This window comes from Eucyclogobius newberryi, unplaced genomic scaffold (genome assembly GCF_026437365.1).
Source record: "Eucyclogobius newberryi isolate DKJ021-1_F unplaced genomic scaffold, fEucNew1.0.hap1 SCAF_21, whole genome shotgun sequence".
Classification (NCBI taxonomy): Eukaryota; Metazoa; Chordata; class Actinopteri; order Gobiiformes; family Gobiidae; genus Eucyclogobius; species Eucyclogobius newberryi.
The window spans coordinates 24555105-24577317 of NW_027315846.1; positions in this window are offsets into that span (position 1 = coordinate 24555105).

The following is a 22213-nucleotide window of genomic DNA, read 5'->3' on the forward strand; positions in this document are numbered from 1 at the left end:
AAAATGTATGTCCAATTTTCTCTATCTGTTCCAGACTCTGCCAATTCCTTTCCCCAACTGGGTGTTTGATGAATGAAATCAAGCAATCTCTAGATTTATATGGCATGGTAAAATATCCCAAATCCGATTTAAGACCATACAGCTACCAAAAGAAAAAGGTGGTTGGGGCCTACCTTGCCTGAAAAAATATTTAATTTCAGCTCAGATCAGAGCGCTGCTGTACTGGTGTGACCCAGAATATGAGGCACAGTGGAAAAATATTGAGTACAATGTTGTGCCAGGGGTTCCTGTACAGGCCTTATTTGGCAGGTGACAAACGGCTGAATTACGTGAAGGAAATCATAATCTGTGATTATGACATGGAAGAAGCTAATCAAAACATGAAAATTGAACAAAGATATTCAAATTTTAAGTCTGGCTTATGACCAAAGCTTTAAGCCACCCTATCTCAGGGAGCGCCCAGCCACCTGGCAGAGATAACTCCTTTGTATCCGCGATCTTGTCCTTTCAATCATTACTCAGAGCGCATGATTATAGGTAAGATAAAATAAGATAAGATAATCCTTTATTGTCCACACATGGGGAAATTTCGTTGTTACAACGCAGTAGATACAGAGGAAAGGACAGATATCTTATAGGAAGTTTGAAAAAATAGAAGAACTCTTATAAACAAAACAAAAAACTCTCATTAACAAAACTCACTAATGTGACTGTGAAACTGTACTAAAGTGACTGTGAAACTGTGTCCACACTAATGTGACTGTGAAACTGTGTCCACACTAATGTGACTGTGAAACTGTGTCCACACTAAAGTGACTGTGAAACTGTGTCCACACTAATGTGACTGTGAAACTGTGACCACACTAATGTGACTGTGAAACTGTGTCTACACTAATGTGACTGTGAAACTGTGTCCACACTAATGTGACTGTGAAACTGTGACCACACTAATGTGACTGTGAAACTGTGTCCACACTAATGTGACTGTGAAACTGTGTCCACACTAATGTGACTGTGAAACTGTGTCCACACTAATGTGACTGTGAAACTGTGTCCACACTAATGTGACTGTGAAACTGTGACCACACTAATGTGACTGTGAAACTGTGTCTACACTAATGTGACTGTGAAACTGTGACCACACTAATGTGACTGTGAAACTGTGACCACACTAATGTGACTGTGAAATTGTGTCCACACTAATGTGACTGTGAAACTGTGACCACACTAATGTGACTGTGAAACTGTGTCTACACTAATGTGACTGTGAAACTGTGTCCACACTAATGTGACTGTGAAACTGTGACCACACTAATGTGACTGTGAAACTGTGTCCACACTAATGTGACTGTGAAACTGTGTCCACACTAATGTGACTGTGAAACTGTGTCCACACTAATGTGACTGTGAAACTGTGTCCACACTAATGTGACTGTGAAACTGTGTCCACACTAATGTGACTGTGAAACTGTGACCACAATAATGTGACTGTGAAACTGTGACCACACTAATGTGACTGTGAAACTGTGACCACACTAATGTGACTGTGAAACTGTGTCCACACTAATGTGACTGTGAAACTGTGACCACACTAATGTGACTGTGAAATTGTGTCCACACTAATGTGACTGTGAAACTGTGTCCACACTAATGTGACTGTGAAACTGTGTCCACACTAATGTGACTGTGAAACTGTGTCCACACTAATGTGACTGTGAAACTGTGACCACACTAATGTGACTGTGAAACTGTTACCACACTAATATGACTGTGAAACTGTGACCACACTAATGTGACTGTGAAACTGTGTCCACACTAATGTGACTGTGAAACTGTGTCCACACTAATGTGACTGTGAAACTGTGTCCACACTAATGTGACTGTGAAACTGTGACCACACTAATGTGACTGTGAAACTGTCCACACTAATGTGACTGTGAAACTGTGTCCACACTAATGTGACTGTGAAACTGTGACCACACTAATGTGACTGTGAAACTGTATTAAAGTGACTGTGAAACTGTGTCCACACTAATGTGACTGTGAAACTGTGTCCACACTAATGTGACTGTGAAACTGTGACCGCACTAATGTGACTGTGAAACTGTGACCACACTAATGTGACTGTGAAACTGTGACCACACTAATGTGACTGTGAAATTGTGACCACACTAATGTGACTGTGAAATTGTGTCCACACTAATGTGACTGTGAAACTGTGACCACACTAATGTGACTGTGAAACTGTGTCTACACTAATGTGACTTTGAAACTGTGACCACACTAATGTGACTGTGAAACTGTGTCCACACTAATGTGACTGTGAAACTGTGACCACACTAATGTGACTGTGAAACTGTACTAAAGTGACTGTGAAACTGTGTCCACACTAATGTGACTGTGAAACTGTGTCCACACTAATGTGACTGTGAAACTGTGACCGCACTAATGTGACTGTGAAACTGTGACCACACTAATGTGACTGTGAAACTGTGACCACACTAATGTGACTGTGAAATTGTGACCACACTAATGTGACTGTGAAATTGTGTCCACACTAATGTGACTGTGAAACTGTGACCACACTAATGTGACTGTGAAACTGTGTCTACACTAATGAGACTGTGAAACTGTGACCACACTAATGTGACTGTGAAACTGTGACCACACTAATGTGACTGTGAAACTGTGTCTACACTTATGTGACTGTGAAACTTTGTCCACACTAATGTGACTGTGAAACTGTGACCACACTAATGTTACTGTGAAACTGTACTAAAGTGACTGTGAAACTGTGTCCACACTAATGTGACTGTGAAACTGTGACCACACTAATGTGACTGTGAAACTGTTACCACACTAATGTGACTGTGAAACTGCCCACACTAATGTGACTGTGAAACTGTGTCCACACTAATGTGACTGTGAAACTGTTACCACACTAATCTGACTGTGAAACTGTGTCCACACTAATGTGACTGTGAAACTGTGACCACACTAATGTGACTGTGAAACTGTGTCCACACTAATGTGACTGTGAAACTGTGTCCACACTAATGTGACTGTGAAACTCTGACCACACTAATGTGACTGTGAAACTGTGTCCACACTAATGTGACTGTAAAACTGTGTCTACACTAATGTGACTGTGAAACTGTGACCACACTAATGTGACTGTGAAACTGTGTCCACACTAATGTGACTCTGAAACTGTGTCCACACTAATGTGACTGTGAAACTGTTACCACACTAATGTGACTGTGAAACAGTGTCCACACTAATGTGACTGTGAAACTGTGACCACACTAATGTGACTGTTAAACTTTTACCACACTAATGTGACTGTGAAACTGTCCACACTAATGTGACTGTGAAACTGTGTCCACACTAATGTGACTGTGAAACTGTGACCACACTAATGTGACTGTGAAACTGTGTCCACACTAATGTGACTGTGAAATTGTGACCACACTAATGTGACTGTGAAACTGTGTCCACACTAATGTGACTGTGAAACTGTGACCACACTAATGTGACTGTGAAACTGTGTCCACACTAATGTGACTGTGAAATTGTGACCACACTAATGTGACTGTGAAACTGTGTCCACACTAATGTGACTGTGAAACTGTTACCACACTAATGTGACTGTGAAACTGTCCACACTAATGTGACTGTGAAACTGTGACCACACTAATGTGACTGTGAAACTGTGTCCACACTAATGTGACTGTGAAATTGTGTCCACACTAATGTGGCTGTGAAACTGTGTCCACACTAATGTGACTGTGAAACTGTGACCGCACTAATGTGACTGTGAAACTGTGACCACACTAATGTGACTGTGAAACTGTGACCACACTAATGTGACTGTGAAATTGTGACCACACTAATGTGACTGTGAAATTGTGTCCACACTAATGTGACTGTGAAACTGTGACCACACTAATGTGACTGTGAAACTGTGTCTACACTAATGAGACTGTGAAACTGTGACCACACTAATGTGACTGTGAAACTGTGACCACACTAATGTGACTGTGAAACTGTGTCTACACTTATGTGACTGTGAAACTTTGTCCACACTAATGTGACTGTGAAACTGTGACCACACTAATGTTACTGTGAAACTGTACTAAAGTGACTGTGAAACTGTGTCCACACTAATGTGACTGTGAAACTGTGACCACACTAATGTGACTGTGAAACTGTTACCACACTAATGTGACTGTGAAACTGCCCACACTAATGTGACTGTGAAACTGTGTCCACACTAATGTGACTGTGAAACTGTTACCACACTAATCTGACTGTGAAACTGTGTCCACACTAATGTGACTGTGAAACTGTGACCACACTAATGTGACTGTGAAACTGTGTCCACACTAATGTGACTGTGAAACTGTGTCCACACTAATGTGACTGTGAAACTCTGACCACACTAATGTGACTGTGAAACTGTGTCCACACTAATGTGACTGTAAAACTGTGTCTACACTAATGTGACTGTGAAACTGTGACCACACTAATGTGACTGTGAAACTGTGTCCACACTAATGTGACTCTGAAACTGTGTCCACACTAATGTGACTGTGAAACTGTTACCACACTAATGTGACTGTGAAACAGTGTCCACACTAATGTGACTGTGAAACTGTGACCACACTAATGTGACTGTTAAACTTTTACCACACTAATGTGACTGTGAAACTGTCCACACTAATGTGACTGTGAAACTGTGTCCACACTAATGTGACTGTGAAACTGTGACCACACTAATGTGACTGTGAAACTGTGTCCACACTAATGTGACTGTGAAATTGTGACCACACTAATGTGACTGTGAAACTGTGTCCACACTAATGTGACTGTGAAACTGTGACCACACTAATGTGACTGTGAAACTGTGTCCACACTAATGTGACTGTGAAATTGTGACCACACTAATGTGACTGTGAAACTGTGTCCACACTAATGTGACTGTGAAACTGTTACCACACTAATGTGACTGTGAAACTGTCCACACTAATGTGACTGTGAAACTGTGACCACACTAATGTGACTGTGAAACTGTGTCCACACTAATGTGACTGTGAAATTGTGTCCACACTAATGTGGCTGTGAAACTGTGTCCACACTAATGTGACTGTGAAACTGTGTCCACACTAATGTGACTGTGAAACTGTGTCCACACTAATGTGACTGTGAAACTGTGTCCACACTAATGTGACTGTGAAACTGTGACCACACTAATGTGACTGTGAAACTGTTACCACACTAATGTGACTGTGACACTGCCCACACTAATGTGACTGTGAAACTGTGTCCACACTAATGTGACTGTGAAACTGTTACCACACTAATCTGACTGTGAAACTGTGTCCACACTAATGTGACTGTGAAACTGTGACCACACTAATGTGACTGTGAAACTGTGACCACACTAATGTGACTGTGAAATTGTGACCACACTAATGTGACTGTGAAATTGTGTCCACACTAATGTGACTGTGAAACTGTGACCACACTAATGTGACTGTGAAACTGTACTAATGTGACTGTGAAACTGTGAAACTGTACTAATGTGACTCTGAAACTGTGTCCACACTAATGTGACTCTGAAACTGTGTCCACACTAATGTGACTGTGAAACTGTGACCACACTAATGTGACTGTGAAACTGTGACCACACTAATGTGACTGTGAAATTGTGACCACACTAATGTGACTGTGAAATTGTGTCCACACTAATGTGACTGTGAAACTGTGACCACACTAATGTGACTGTGAAACTGTGTCTACACTAATGAGACTGTGAAACTGTGACCACACTAATGTGACTGTGAAACTGTGACCACACTAATGTGACTGTGAAACTGTGTCTACACTTATGTGACTGTGAAACTTTGTCCACACTAATGTGACTGTGAAACTGTGACCACACTAATGTTACTGTGAAACTGTACTAAAGTGACTGTGAAACTGTGTCCACACTAATGTGACTGTGAAACTGTGACCACACTAATGTGACTGTGAAACTGTTACCACACTAATGTCACTGTGAAACTGCCCACACTAATGTGACTGTGAAACTGTGTCCACACTAATGTGACTGTGAAACTGTTACCACACTAATCTGACTGTGAAACTGTGTCCACACTAATGTGACTGTGAAACTGTGACCACACTAATGTGACTGTGAAACTGTGTCCACACTAATGTGACTGTGAAACTGTGTCCACACTAATGTGACTGTGAAACTGTGACCACACTAATGTGACTCTGAAACTGTGTCCACACTAATGTGACTGTAAAACTGTGTCTACACTAATGTGACTGTGAAACTGTGACCACACTAATGTGACTGTGAAACTGTGTCCACACTAATGTGACTCTGAAACTGTGTCCACACTAATGTGACTGTGAAACTGTTACCACACTAATGTGACTGTGAAACTGTGTCCACACTAATGTGACTGTGAAACTGTGACCACACTAATGTGACTGTTAAACTTTTACCACACTAATGTGACTGTGAAACTGTCCACACTAATGTGACTGTGAAACTGTGTCCACACTAATGTGACTGTCAAACTGTTACCACACTACTGTGACTGTGAAACTGTGTCCACACTAATGTGACTGTGAAACTGTGACCACACTAATGTGACTGTGAAACTGTGTCCACACTAATGTGACTGTGAAATTGTGACCACACTAATGTGACTGTGAAACTGTGTCCACACTAATGTGACTGTGAAACTGTTACCACACTAATGTGACTGTGAAACTGTCCACACTAATGTGACTGTGAAACTGTGACCACACTAATGTGACTGTGAAACTGTGTCCACACTAATGTGACTGTGAAATTGTGTCCACACTAATGTGGCTGTGAAACTGTGTCCACACTAATGTGACTGTGAAACTGTGTCCACACTAATGTGACTGTGAAACTGTGTCCACACTAATGTGACTGTGAAACTGTGTCCACACTAATGTGACTGTGAAACTGTGACCACACTAATGTGACTGTGAAACTGTTACCACACTAATGTGACTGTGACACTGCCCACACTAATGTGACTGTGAAACTGTGTCCACACTAATGTGACTGTGAAACTGTTACCACACTAATCTGACTGTGAAACTGTGTCCACACTAATGTGACTGTGAAACTGTGTCCACACTAATGTGACTGTGAAACTGTGACCACACTAATGTGACTGTGAAACTGTGTCCACACTAATGTGACTGTGAAACTGTACTAATGTGACTGTGAAACTGTGAAACTGTACTAATGTGACTCTGAAACTGTGTCCACACTAATGTGACTCTGAAACTGTGTCCACACTAATGTGACTGTGAAACTGTTACCACACTAATGTGACTGTGAAACTGTGACCACACTAATGTGACTGTGAAACTGTGACCACACTAATGTGACTGTGAAACTGTGTCCACACTAATGTGACTGTGAAATTGTGTCCACACTAATGTGGCTGTGAAACTGTGTCCACACTAATGTGACTGTGAAACTGTGTCCACACTAATGTGACTGTGAAACTGTGTCCACACTAATGTGACTGTGAAACTGTGTCCACACTAATGTGACTGTGAAACTGTGTCCACACTAATGTGACTGTGAAACTGTTACCACACTAATATGACTGTGAAACTGTGACCACACTAATGTGACTGTGACACTGTGACCACACTAATGTGACTGTGAAACTGTGTCCACACTAATGTGACTGTGAAACTGTGTCCACACTAATGTGACTGTGAAACTGTGTCCACACTAATGTGACTGTGAAACTGTGTCCACACTAATGTGACTGTGAAACTGTGTCCACACTAATGTGACTGTGAAACTGTGACCACACTAATGTGACTGTGAAACTGTTACCACACTAATATGACTGTGAAACTGTGACCACACTAATGTGACTGTGAAACTGTGTCCACACTAATGTGACTGTGAAACTGTGTCCACACTAATGTGACTGTGAAACTGTGTCCACACTAATGTGACTGTGAAACTGTGTCCACACTAATGTGACTGTGAAACTGTGACCACACTAATGTGACTGTGAAACTGTGACCACACTAATGTGACTGTGAAACTGTTACCACACTAATATGACTGTGAAACTGTGACCACACTAATGTGACTGTGACACTGTGACCACACTAATGTGACAATGAATACACAATGCATTCATTTGATTCAATATAGGAATATCAATATAATAATGAATAATAATTACTAAGATGAGCTTAAACATATATATGAGCTTACTAGTTTTATAGCGCTCAGAACTTCACTTCATAAAATGAGACAAAGTAGGTTATTAATGTTTTGTTGAACAAAGTCTAGATGGTGCCTCTTATAAAAATATGACCTTTAATTACCCACAATACTACACAAGTGTTGGCCTCAATGTAATGACTAGTCCCAGAGAATATGTCTTGACTATCATACTCCAAAAGGTTTCACTTGGATCTACTGAAACCTGGCATCCAAAAACACATCGTCTGGCGCAGAAATTTTAATCAAGTTTTTGATGAGTCTTCTGGAAACAAAACAACTCAATCTATGACACCAACTATCCCAGCAGATCAAGAGGACGGAGCAACAACATCACATACAACTATAAACATAATTGCACACTAGAGACATTGAACAGTCCCAGATCTAAAAACTGGCCTGATCCTCCAGGATGCAAATACCTGAGAGAAACACCACCAGACAGACTTGTCTGATTGCTCCATAAACAACCAGGAGTCTCCACTGTTGACTAGCGTTACTTTTAAAGTAACTCATTAAGTTACCTTGTTACTGTGCTATTTACGCATTAGAGTTCTTTTGCATTACTAATAACTAACATTATTGTATAACCTCAGGGGCGAAATTCTCAGTTTGATATAGAGGGGAATGGCAATCAACACTCACTCAAATTTCAGGGGTGGTGATTTATGAATTATTATCATTATTAATAGTGGTAAGCCTAGTGTATTATTATTATTATTATCCAAACCACTAATAAGCCTTTAATTTTCATGTAGACTGTTGCAACAGGTCTGTGGGTTTGTTGGTCTTTTATTCCCAAACACATCCACAGAGTTTAGTTCAAAGTTTTGAAACACAGCAGGTCCATTTCACTGCACTCACTGGTCAGAACAGACAGAACTCTAGAGTTGAGACAGAGGAGGCAGAGAGAACAAGTGATGCGCAGGTTGTCTTTTAACCCACCGGGTCTAGAAATTCAGAGAAAGAAAGAGAGAGAGAGAGAGAGAGAGAGAGAGAGAGAGAGAGAGAGAGAGAGAGAGAGAGAGAGAGAGAATGATTGCTCAGGTGCAGATCCTACATGTTGTCAACAATTGAGAGATTTTGGGTGCGTTTTCAGACTGAATCAAAACCGTGGTCCAAATTACACTGCATTTCAATACACAACATTTTTAATGGATGCGGGGTGGAAAACTGATTGCCAACTTGCTCATAGTTACAAAGTTAAGTCCGTTCACAAGACTAGTCATGAAACAGTTAAATTAACATGCTCGTTTATGAAAGAAATGGCAAGAATCAGAATAGTTAGAATGAATTAAATGTTTAATCCCTGCCAGTACAATTCTAATACAGATAAACAGAGCGCTTACCAAATCTGTCTCTATCGAATGTGACAGCGACTTACATCAGACGCGCCGCTTTCCCTGCGCGTTTGTAACAATTTATAACATTTTGATACAGGGCGTAATATGAAGGGTGACGCCTCTCTCAGTATTTTTCCCTCGCTGATTCTCGCACACACAGATGTCCTTGAAGTTTGCAGCTTCTCCTTATCTAGGAAGGTGGTCTGTGTGAGGACCCTTCAGTTTCAGCACAACTTATTCATTCAGTTGAATATAATCTAGCAAAGATAATATAGTTGGTATTCCCTTATTATATCAAAGTACAGTTTTAATACAATCTAGTAAAGATAATACATTTGGTATTCCTTTCAACGCAGAACACAATAACATTATGTACAGTAAATAAATCTTGTGGACAAAGTCTGAAATCAGAAGATTGTTTACTAAAACTGCATAGTCCAGTGTTTAGAGTTCAGCAGCTCATTTTACAACCTTAAAATAATCAGTTTATTGTAAACATCAATCAATAAGAAATAAACACAAACTAACACAAATTGTGTTAATATGGTTGCAGTATGTCATGACTTCAACCTTTAGCTTTTGTAGAAATTGTTGCCGCTTTAACCTACAAACAGAACAAAAATAATGAAATTGTGAAGGAGCTGCGGCAAATTGAAGTTGACATGTGGCTTATTTCTGTCCTCAAAATGTTATGTAAGGCTGGCAGAATTCTAACATCTCAGCGGAGTGATTATGAGCCTATGCATGGCATGGCAGTGTTTACAGCCATTGCTGAACTGTGTGAACTTGATGCCTCCTGGAATTACTATTTCAGACTATAGGATAAACCCATTGGAAGTCGTAGGTCACAGATCAAAGGTCAGATCTTGTGGAAAATCATTTCATGGGAATCTTTTTGAAGAGTTAAAAGTTATACAATAAACAGTAAGCAATAAACATTTACGCTGATAAAATTTGTCATCTCATAACAGTGTATTTTTCCCCATTTACATATGTTTTATTTTTGAAAGCAAGCAAATACATATAAAAAACAACTAAAGACATAGAGAAGGAACACAAAAGAAGAAAATGTCGGTATGTTTTTATTTGTACCAGTGATTGGTGAATATGTCAACTTCACACACAGGAAAAATGCATTAAAATTACAAAAGAGATTTTTAAAAAATAGATGATACGAGTGAAAATAAAATATGCACAACTAAACAAAATTGTTTTTAGTCATGATTTGAACATTGCCAGAGTTGAGACCTGTCTCACATCTTCAGAAAGATTTTTGTTGCATAAAACTGAAGCGCATTTTCCCCATGTTTAGTCCTGACTCTAGCACCAGCAGGAGGCTGGTCCATGTTTAGTCCTGACTCTGGGCACCAGCAGGAGGCTGGTCCATGTTTAGTCCTGACTCTGGCACCAGCAGGAGGCCGGTCCATGTTTAGTCCTGACTCTGGCACCAGCAGGAGGCCGGTCCATGTTTAGTCCTGACTCTGGGCACCAGCAGGAGTCCGGTCCATGTTTAGTCCTGACTCTGGCACCAGCAGGAGGCCCGTCCATGTTTAGTCCTGACTCTGGCACCAGCAGGAGGCCGGTCCATGTTTAGTCCTGACACTGGCACCAGCAGGAGGCTGGTCCATGTTTAGTCCTGACTGGCACCAGCAGAAGGCCAGTCCATGTTTAGTCCTGACTCCGGCACCAGCAGGAGGCCGGTCCATGTTTAGTCCTGACTCTGGACACCAGCAGGAGGCCGGTCCATGTTTAGTCCTGACTCTGGGCACCAGCAGGAGGCCGGTCCATGTTTAGTCCTGACTCTGGGCACCAGCAGGAGGCCGGTCCATGTTTATAGTCCTGACTCTGGCACCAGCAGGAGGCCGGTCCATGTTTAGTCCTGACACTGGCACCAGCAGGAGGCAGGTCCATGTTTAGTCCTGACTCTGGCACCAGCAGTAGGCCGGTCCCTGAGGTCCTCAGAGTCCGAGATGGTTCATATGGCACTAACATATCCAAGATGTACTTTGGTGCTAGGCCATGGAGAGACTTGTACACAAGCAGAGCTTCTTTAAAGTCTCTTCTCTGAGCCACAGGAGCCAGTGCAGAGACCTGAGAACAGGACTAATGTGATGGTACTTCCTGGTTCAAGTACTTCCTGGTTCTAGTCAGGATTTAGTCAGCGTTCTGGATGTACTGCAGCTGTTTTACAGCTCGTTTGGAGAGGCCAGTGAGCAGGCCGTTACAGTAGTCTAATCTACTGGAACAAACGCATGGATGAGTCTCTCCAAATCTGGTTTAGACACTATATTTTTGATTTTGGCAATTTTTTTACGTAAAAAAATAAAGCTTAAGTGAGTCCATTATTACCCCCAGACTTTCTTCTTGTTTCTGTGGGACAATGACATGTTGTGTCTGAGTTTAGCTGGAGAGTTTTGCATCTACACACTGATATGATGGGTGCAGTGATCCACTGCTCCATACTCACTTCCGTCAACAAAAGACAGAATTACTCAGGCATTAATTAATCGATCTAAATATAACTTTGAGTATACTAATGATAACTAACACGTATAACATGATGTAAAGCTCACAATCCTTCATATGTCTCCTGTAATGCCACACTGTGGGACATTTTAGGCACTACAAATACATGGAAGACCCTCCACCAGAAAAGCTGTTGTTTTCGATCAATCTATATTTAAGACATTTTTATTTTTTGGGGGATAAATATATGAAGATAAGTCTGTTATCTTAAGTTCGGGAGCAGGACCACACCCCCTTCCACGTCCCTTCCGGCAGCCACAGTATTTAAACAGGCCAATCAATTACACCTGCGTTCGTTACTTCATGCGTTGCAAGATTTACCCTCTGAAGCGCCAAAACGAACTTTCGACTCACCATGGATCTACTGAGCCTTCTTCCTTCCGACGAGGACCTGATCAGCCCATCCCAGGCTTCGCCTCCACCATCCCAGGAGACCTCCACCGGGGCGCATTTCGGGCTACCACCTCGCCGCCCTCGGTCCCGGAGCCGTTCACCCAGGCGCAGTTCTCGTTTACGTTCCGTTATTTCTTTTCCCGTTTCGCCTTCCTCTCCTTTGTCCCAACCCAGTACACCCAGTAGATTCATTACCAGACTCCATCCTCGTTCAAAAGGCAAAGCACCAGCCAGTAGACGGGCGTCCCGACACGGATCCCCACCTACCAGCACCTACTCCAGATCCCTCCGCTCTCCGGAGGCCCTTATTCGGCCCCGATCCTCGCCCCAAACACGTCCAATACGGACTCGGCGCTCCTCTCCGCCTAGACCATCCGAATGGACAGTGGCAGGTCTCCAGCGAGCGCTCAAAAATAAGGGCACCATATTCCACCGCACCGACAACAAGAGCACGCTATTTAACCTGCTCTTTGACCAGCACAACACTCCAGCGCACGCCCGCTCTAACCGCGCCGTTCCGAGGTCAGGAAGCGGTGCGCGCTCCGCTCCTCCAACTCACGGCAAAGGTGCCGCAGGTTCTTCCAGAAGAGTGAGTCTTTCTTTCACGTTTGCTTGTCCTGCACCGGGCTGCGCTTCAAAGTTCTATACTTTCCTTCATAGTTTAATAGTTCAACAATTTACTTTTCACCGTGCTCACTTCTAAAAGCACTAGTTGCCCGATCACCAATTTCTTATTTTTCTGCCCCGGGCACTCCTCTAAGGACACGTTTAATAATGGGTACTCGTCAATCGATCATATTAATATACCACATACGCATAATTGACGAGATTCCTCAACAAATAATAAAAAAAAAAATAACCGACCATTGTTGTCACCTTTTTCTCGACCGGAAAAAGGTGACAACAATGGCTCTGGCGGCAAGCAGAAGCTTCTCCCAGGTCTTCTTCAGGTTAATGATGTATACACCGTCACTCTTTCTTTTTTCCTTGAACCGACACCTCCTCCTTGAACCGACACCTTAACGTGGTGGAGGGGTTTGAGTGCCCGAATGATCCCGGGAGCTATGTTGTCGGGGGCTTCATGCCCCTGGTAGGGTCTCCCAAGGCAAACAGGTCCTAGGTGACGGGTCAGACAAAGATCGGTTCAGAAGCCTCTTATGACGACGACACAATCAAGGCAGTTCACGTCGCCCGGATCGGCGTCACCGGGGCCCCATCCTGGAGCCAGGCCTGGGATGGGTGCTCCATGGCGAGCGCCTGGTGGCCGGGTCTTACCCCACGGGGCCCGGCCGGGCACAGCCCGAAAGAGCGACGTGGGGCCGCCCTCCCGTGGGCCCACCACCCGCAGGAGGATCCATAAGGGGCCGGTGCAGAGAGATCTGGGCGGCAGTCGACGGCAGGGACCTCGGCGACCAGATCTCCAGACACAGAGACTAACTCTGGGGACATGGAATGTCACCTCGCTGGGGGGGAAAGAGCCTGAGCTTGTGCGGGAGGTTGAGCGATACCGACTAGATATAGTCGGCCTCACCTCCACGCACAGTTTGGGCTCTGGAACCCATCTCCTCGAGAGGGGCTGGACGCTCCACTTCTCTGGTGTTGCCCGCGGGGAGAGGCGGCGGGCTGGTGTGGGCTTGCTGATAGCCCCTCAGCTCAGCCGCCACGTGTTGGAGTTTACCCCGGTGAACGAGAGGGTCGCGTCCCTCCGCCTTCGGGTGGGGGACAGGTCTCTCACTGTTGTGGCGGCCTACGGGCCGAACAGCAGTGCAGAGTACCCGGCCTTCTTGGAGTCCTTGGGAGGGGTACTGGACAGTGCACCGACCGGGGACTCCGTTGTTCTACTGGGGGACTTCAACGCCCACGTGGGCAATGACAGTGACACCTGGAGAGGGGTGATCGGGAAGAACGGCTTCCCCGATCTGAACCCGAGCGGTGTTCAGTTATTGGACTTCTGTGCTAGCCACGGATTGTCCATAACGAACACCATGTTCAAGCACAAGGGTGTCCATCAGTGCACGTGGCACCAGGACACCCTAGGCCGGAGGTCAATGATCGACTTAGTTGTCGTGTCATCAGACCTCCGGCCGCGTGTCTTGGACACTCGGGTGAAGAGAGGGGCAGAGTTGTCAACCGATCACCACCTGGTGGTGAGTTGGATCCGCTGGCGGAGGAGGAAGCCGGACAGACTTGGCAGACCCAAGCGCATTGTGAGGGTCTGTTGGGAACGTCTAGTGGAGCCCTCTGTCAGTAGGGTATTCAACTCGCACCTCCGGGAGAGCTTCTCCCATGTCCCGGGGGAGGCTGGGGACATTGAGTCCGAGTGGACCATGTTCTCCGCCTCCATTGTTGATGCGGCTGCTCGGAGCTGTGGTCGCAAGGTCTCCGGTGCCTGTCGTGGCGGCAACCCCCGAACCCGGTGGTGGACACCGGAAGTAAGGGATGCCGTCAGACTAAAGAAGGAGGCCTATCAGGCCACTCTGGCTTGTAGGTCTCCGGAGGTCATCGACGGGTATCGGCAGGCCAAGCGAGCCGCGGCTCGTGCTGTCGCAGAGGCAAAAACCCGGGCCTGGGAGGAGTTCGGGGAGGCCATGGAGGAGGACTATCGGTCGGCACCAAAGAAATTCTGGCAAACCGTCCGGCGCCTCAGGAAGGGGAAGCAGTGTCTCACAAACACCGTTTACGGTGCGGGTGGAGGCCTGCTGACCTCGACTGGGGATGTCGTCGGACGGTGGAAGGAATACTTTGAGGATCTCCTTAATCCCTCAGTCACGTCTTCTGAAGAGGAAGTAGAGACCGGGGACTCGGAGGCTGGCTCATCCATCACCCAAGCTGAAGTCACTGAGGTTGTCCGCAAACTCCTCGGTGGCAGGGCTCCGGGGGTGGATGAGATCCGCCCTGAGTACCTAAAGTATCTGGATGTTGTAGGACTGTCTTGGTTGACACGTCTCTGCAACATCGCGTGGCGTTCGGGGACCGTGCCTCTGGACTGGCAGACCGGAGTGGTGGTCCCTCTGTTCAAGAAGGGGGACCGGAGGGTGTGTTCCAACTACAGAGGGATCACACTCCTCAGCCTCCCGGGTAAGGTCTATTCCAAGGTACTGAAGAGGAGAATCCGACCGATAGTCGAACCTCGGATTCAGGAGGAGCAGAGTGGTTTTCGTCCCGGTCGTGGAACACTGGACCAGCTCTATACCCTCCATCGGGTGCTCGAGGGTTCATGGGAGTTTGCCCAACCAGTCCACATGTGCTTTGTGGATCTGGAGAAGGCTTTTGACCGTGTCCCTCGGGGTGTCCTTTGGGGGGTGCTCCGGGAGTACGGGGTCCGGGGCCCTTTGCTCAGGGCTGTCCGGTCCCTGTATGACCGGAGCAGGAGCTGTGTTCGCATTGCCGGCAGTAAGTCAGACCTGTTCCCAGTGCATGTTGGACTCCGCCAGGGCTGCCCTGTGTCACCGGTTCTGTTCATAATTTTTATGGACAGAATTTCTAGGCGCAATCAGGGGTCGGAGGGGGTCCGGTTTGGGGACCACAGGATCTCATCTCTGCTGTTTGCAGACGATGTTGTCCTGATGGCTCCATCAAACCCGGACCTGCAACATGCACTGGGACGGTTTGCAGCCGAGTGCGAAGCGGCTGGGATGAGAATCAGCACCTCCAAATCCGAGGCCATGGTTCTCGACCGGAAAAAGGTGGCTTGCCCTCTCCAGGTGGGTGGGGTGTCCTTGCCCCAAGTGGAGGAGTTCAAGTATCTCGGGGTCTTGTTCACGAGTGAGGGAAGGATGGAGCGTGAGATCGACAGGCGGATCGGTGCAGCGGCTGCAGTGATGCAGTCGCTGCATCGGACCGTTGTGGTAAAGAGGGAGCTGAGCCGAAAGGCAAAGCTCTCTATTTACCGGTCGGTCTACGTTCCTACCCTCACCTATGGTCATGAGCTTTGGGTAGTGACCGAAAGAACAAGATCGCGGATACAAGCGGTCGAAATGAGTTTCCTCCGCCGGGTGGCTGGGCGCTCCCTTAGAGATAAGGTGAGGAGCTCGGCCACACGGGGGGAGCTCGGAGTAGAGCCGCTGCTCCTCCACGTCGAGAGGAGCCAGCTGAGGTGGCTCGGGCATCTGTTCCGGATGCCTCCTGGGCGCCTCCCTCGGGAGGTGTTTCAGGCATGTCCCACCGGGAAGAGGCCCCGGGGAAGACCCAGGACACGCTGGAGAGACTATGTCTCTCGGCTGGCCTGGGAACGCCTCGGGATCCCCCCGGAGGAGTTAGAGGAAGTGTCTGGGGAGAAGGAAGTCTGGGAGTCCCTGCTCAGACTGCTGCCCCCGCGACCCGGCCCCGGATAAAGCGGCAGAAGATGGATGGATGGATGGATGGAAAAAAAAATAAATAAAAAAAAAAAAAAAAAAAATTCTAATATATAAATTAATATTAAACTCCTCCCCTTTCCCCCTCATTCCTTTTCAACCCCGTCCTTTACCCTGGCTCTCGCTCACCCGCGCTCTCTTTCTCCCCCTCCCTCCTTCTCCCTCCCTCTCGCTGGGTTCATGCGAGGCCCCACTCTTATCCAGCGAAAGGTTGCAATTTTCTCTTCCTGGATCACTAGGCCTCACTTTTTCTCTCATTTATTCCTAAACAAGTAAGTATGTCTCTTCTTCATGCCCCCTCTTTCTTGCTCGCTCTCTACCCCCTCATGCTCTCTCCCCCAGGCACCGGGATGCCAGATCTCCTCCTCGTCCCCCCCCTAACCGTGAACTCTACATTTACTAAATACCTCTCCCTCAGGTACCGGGATGCCAGATCTCCTTTTCGCCCTTCCCCCTAACAATGAACACTACCTTTTACTAAACATCTCTCTACCTCATGCCAGTTCTTCTATTTCCCCCATCTCTAATCCCCCCTCGGCACCGGGATGCCAGGTCTACCTTCTTTCCCCCCTCGGCACCGGGATGCCAGGTCTACTTTCTTTCCCCTCTCGGCACCGGGATGCCAGGTCTACTTTTTTTCCCCCCTCGGCACCGGGATGCCAGGTCTACTTTCTTTCCCCCCTCGGCACCGGGATGCCAGGTCTACCTTCTTTCCCCCCTCGGCACCGGGATGCCAGGTCTACTTTCTTTCCCCCCTCGGCACCGGGATGCCAGGTCTACTTTCTTTCCCCCCTCGGCACCGGGATGCCAGGTCTACTTTCTTTCCCCCCTCGGCACCGGGATGCCAGGTCTACTTTCTTTCCCCCCGCGGCACCGGGATGCCAGGTCTACTTTCTTTCCCCCTTCGGCACCGGGATGCCAGGTCTACTTTCTTTCCCCCCTCGGCACCGGGATGCCAGTTCTACTTTCTTCCCCCCTCTGCACCGGGATGCCATGTCTCCTCCTTCCTTCCCCCCACCCCATCCCCGGGCACCGAGATGCCAGCTCCCACACTTCCCTCCGGGCACCGGGACGTCCAATTCCTTTCATCCTTCCTAAACACCACCACGTCTAATTCGCAGACGCCCCACGCCCGTTCCTCAGGGAAGTCCGTCGCTCCAGACTCACCTACGCGAAATCGCTTTCCCGCTGGGACATCTACTTCCAGGAGGCCACCTTCCCATCCCCATGGTTCGAGTAGCCAGCCAGGAGTGGTTCCATTCCAACCTTCCCCGGCTCACGCTAAAAGTTCCCAAGAGCCTCTCATTCATCAGCATTCCACTTCCGGTGCCATAGATTCCTCAGTGGTCCCAACTTCCCAACCCCCCGCGCCGGGTGCCCTACCCTCCGTGGCCGCGCCACAAACCACGTCATTTCCGGCTTGGGCTTTGCCCTCCGTGTCCTGGGCCCCACCTTCGACGTCGTCAGCCCGGCCCCACAGCACAGCCCAGGTCTCAGCTACGGTGTCGATCCCACCTTCGCAGCTAGCAAACTCATTCATGCCCCAGGTCAGCCACCAGCAAGCAACGCTCTCCTCTACATTTCCAAACCCCAGCTATCCCTTTCAGGGACTGATCGGCACGGTTCCCGGTCCAGCCCAATTCACTCTGGCATCAGCCATTCCTCCGACCTCCGTTCCAGCACCGAAACCTTCATCCATCCCCAGCAACATCAGACAGCAGATCATTGCAGGTAAATACATGGACCTGGCTGAACTCCTTCGTCCTCCCTCCCTCAGGGCTGGCATGCCCCGCTTCATCGAAAGCCACGACGGGCTCTACGTCATGCGCGACCCTATCCCCTCGCGTTCTAAAGAACTCACCCCCCTCGAATTCGCGTTTGCCTTCAGCCTGTTTAGAGACATAATCTGCTCCATGTATCCCAATCGCCGTGAAGAATTCGACTCTTACATGACCCTGATCCTAGATCTGGCCATCAGATTCAGTGGCCCAGGGTTCTATCAGTATCACATCCTTTTCTCCTCCCAAGCCGCTGCCCGACTTCAGCAATTCAATCAAAACACATTCTGGGGGAGTCTTGATCAGGAACTTTATTGCAGGATTTTTGCATCTCGAGCTTCAGTTTGCTGCAGCTTCTGCGGCGCCCCATCCCACCCGGCCACCGCCTGCGTCTTCCCAGCCAGAAGGCCTCCAACCCAGGCTCAGGCCCCGGCTCCGGTCCGTCCAGCCACTCAACCAGTTCCGATCCCACCAATGTCTGCAAAAATTCCAATTCCCCAAGGCGTCGACAAGAGAGGCCGTCCCATCATGCTTCAGGGCGGCAAAGCGATATGCAACAATTTCAACGCCTCTCGTTGCACCCTATCCCAATGCAGATTCCTGCATACCTGCTCCTTCTGTGGCGGAGGGCACTCTCGTTCGGCGTGCCCCCACAACCCAACATCATGACTATGCAAAGTTTCCACACCCATTCAGATTCCCGCCTTGTCCAAGGCACTACAGGATCATCCAGACCCAGAATTCGTCAGATTCCTCACCACCGGATTCTCCGAGGGTTTCCGGCCCGGCCTTATTTCTCTTCCATCCACTTCCTTCACCTGCAAAAACCTGCAGTCAGCCCTGAAGGAACCAGGAGTCGTGGATTCTCTCCTCGCTAAAGAGGTAAAAGATGGCCACATGATTGGCCCCTTTACAAATCCTCCATTCTCACCCTTCAGGATCAGTCCCATCGGCATAGCAGCTAGAAAATACTCTGGCAAAAAACGCTTAATAATTGATCTCTCAGCTCCCCACGGCTGTCACATCCCCAGCATCAATAGCCTCATTCCAAGCGATGAGTTTGCACTCAAGTACGCCACTATCGACCACGCCATATCTCTAATAAAACTGGCCGGCCACGCTGCCTGGCTATCCAAGGCCGACATCACAAACGCTTTCAAAGTGCTACCCATCCACCCAGATTTCTGGCGTTTCTTCGGCGTCTGCTGGAAAGGTGCCTTTTACTTTGTTGTCCGTCTCACCTTCGGATGTAAAAGCAGCCCCAAACTGTTCGACTGCCTATCCGAAGCCCTCTGCTGGATCCTCCTTAACAAACATGATGTACCATTCCTGGTTCACCTTCTTGACGACTTTCTGCTCGTCTCGCCAATCTCGTCCCCTCCGGCACGCGACCTGTTGACTCTAAAAAACGTCTTCTCGTCCCTCGGGGTTCCCCTGTCGGAAGAGAAGACCCTGGTTCCTTCCACCTCCCTAGAGTTCCTCGGCATTACCCTCGACACAGTCAAATACCAAGCTTCCCTCCCAACAGAGAAGCTGAACCGGATCTCCCTCCTCCTCAGTAACTTCCTCGTCGCCATTTCATGCTCGAAACGGCAGCTCCTCTCACTCCTTGGTCATCTCAACTTCGCCATGCGCATCATTCCTCAAGGACGAGCATTCATTTCCCACCTGTTGACACTAGCATCTTCCGTTAAATCCCTCCACAGCGTAATCATCCTAAGCAAGTCGGTCAAGTCAGAGCTTCGATTCTGGCACTTGCTACTTTCCAACTGGAATGGTATCACGCTCTTCTATCGGGACATCATTTCAGCCCCATTAGACATCTCTCTCTTTACAGATGCTGCACCATCAGCAGGCTTTGGGGGTTATTACCTGGGCAGGTGGTTCTCAGCCCCCTGGCCCAATGAGTTTCTCGATTTCATTCATAAGTCCGGTCCATCCTCCTCCGCCTTATTCGAGATCTATCCCGTTGTCATTGCCACTCTTCTCTGGGGCCACGAGTGGACTTCTACGTGCGTGGCTATTCAATCCGACAATCTCGCAGTCGTTGACATCATCAACAAAGGCAGAAGCAATGCACTTCCCATCATGCCTTTCGTCCGCCGCCTCACCTGGTTGTCCATCAAGCACCAATTCATCCTCAGAGCAAAATACATTCCCGGTTACCTTAATTCTGTTGCCGATTCTCTCTCCCGTTTTGCTTTTCAGAAATTCAGGACATTGGCTCCCGAGGCAGACCCCCTACCGATTCCTGTCCCTCCATTTTCAGCCACCACATTCCACACATGAACCCCGCTCTGGCCGACCTCCTCTTCATCTCCCGATCTGCTATCCTGCACAGCTTCACTCCCAGAACGTTGTCTTCCTACTGGACCGCCTGGAACAGCTTCCGTTCCTTTCACAGCCACTTTAACCTGCCTTTCCCCTCTCTTGACATTCTCTCATTAACCAATTACATCTCGTTTGCTTTCACCTATCTTACTCTAACCCCTGGTACCATCAAAGCTTACCTGAGCGGCATCAACTTCTTCTCCAGGTTGCTCTCAGGCTGCTCTCTTCCCGTTCCGGTTTTCACACAAGCCACGATGGTCATCAAAGGCTTGCAAAGGCAGAGTCGCCCAATGGTTCCCTCATGTAAAGGTCGACATCTCTCATATAAACACAGACTAATCTCTACTGCTCTGAAGTCTAAATAAAGACGCCACATTGAAAAGGTATCTCTCCTCACACATCATTAGAGGGCTGTGGTATGTTGTCATGTTAGAATCCATTTGAATGATAAAGACTCAGTATCACTTTGAATATGTCTTGAATTTCATTTTATTATTACTGAATTCTGGTTGGATTAACAGTGTTGCATATTAGGTAAAGCTTATGTACTATTGAGGTATTTACTGTGTTAGAATAACTGCAATTGACTTGTACAGGTTTTGAGGATCTGTAATTTACTTGAGTTGTATTTGAATACTGCTACTTCACTACATTTGAAAGAAAAATATAATACTTTTTAGGCCACACATACAAAAAAGTGTTCAAATAATCAAAATATTAAAGTTATGTGGAGGAGTTTTGTCCCGTCTAAAGCCTTATGACGCACACACATTCACAGGTGGCGCTACTGAGATGTGATTCAATATTTCTTCTTTTTTCCTTCTTCTTTCTTTTTCTATCTTGCATCCGCCTCTCCGTCTGAGGGAGTCGGATCTCTCCTTCACTGTGGAACTCCTCCTGGTTTCTTTTGTAGTAATGTGTAGTTTTTCCTGGCCGAGAAGGAGGGTCTAAGGACATGGGATGCTGGGACATGTGTCTAAGGACACGGGATGCTGGGACATGTGTCTAAGGACACGGGATGCTGGGACATGTGTCTAAGGACACGGGATGCTGGGACATTGCCAAGTCCCTATGAACATTGTTTAATCTGTTTTTCACTGTCGCCCTCTGAGGCAACTGCTGTTGTGATGATGAGCTCAGGAGCAGATGAACCAGATGTGAAGCTGCAGGTAAATC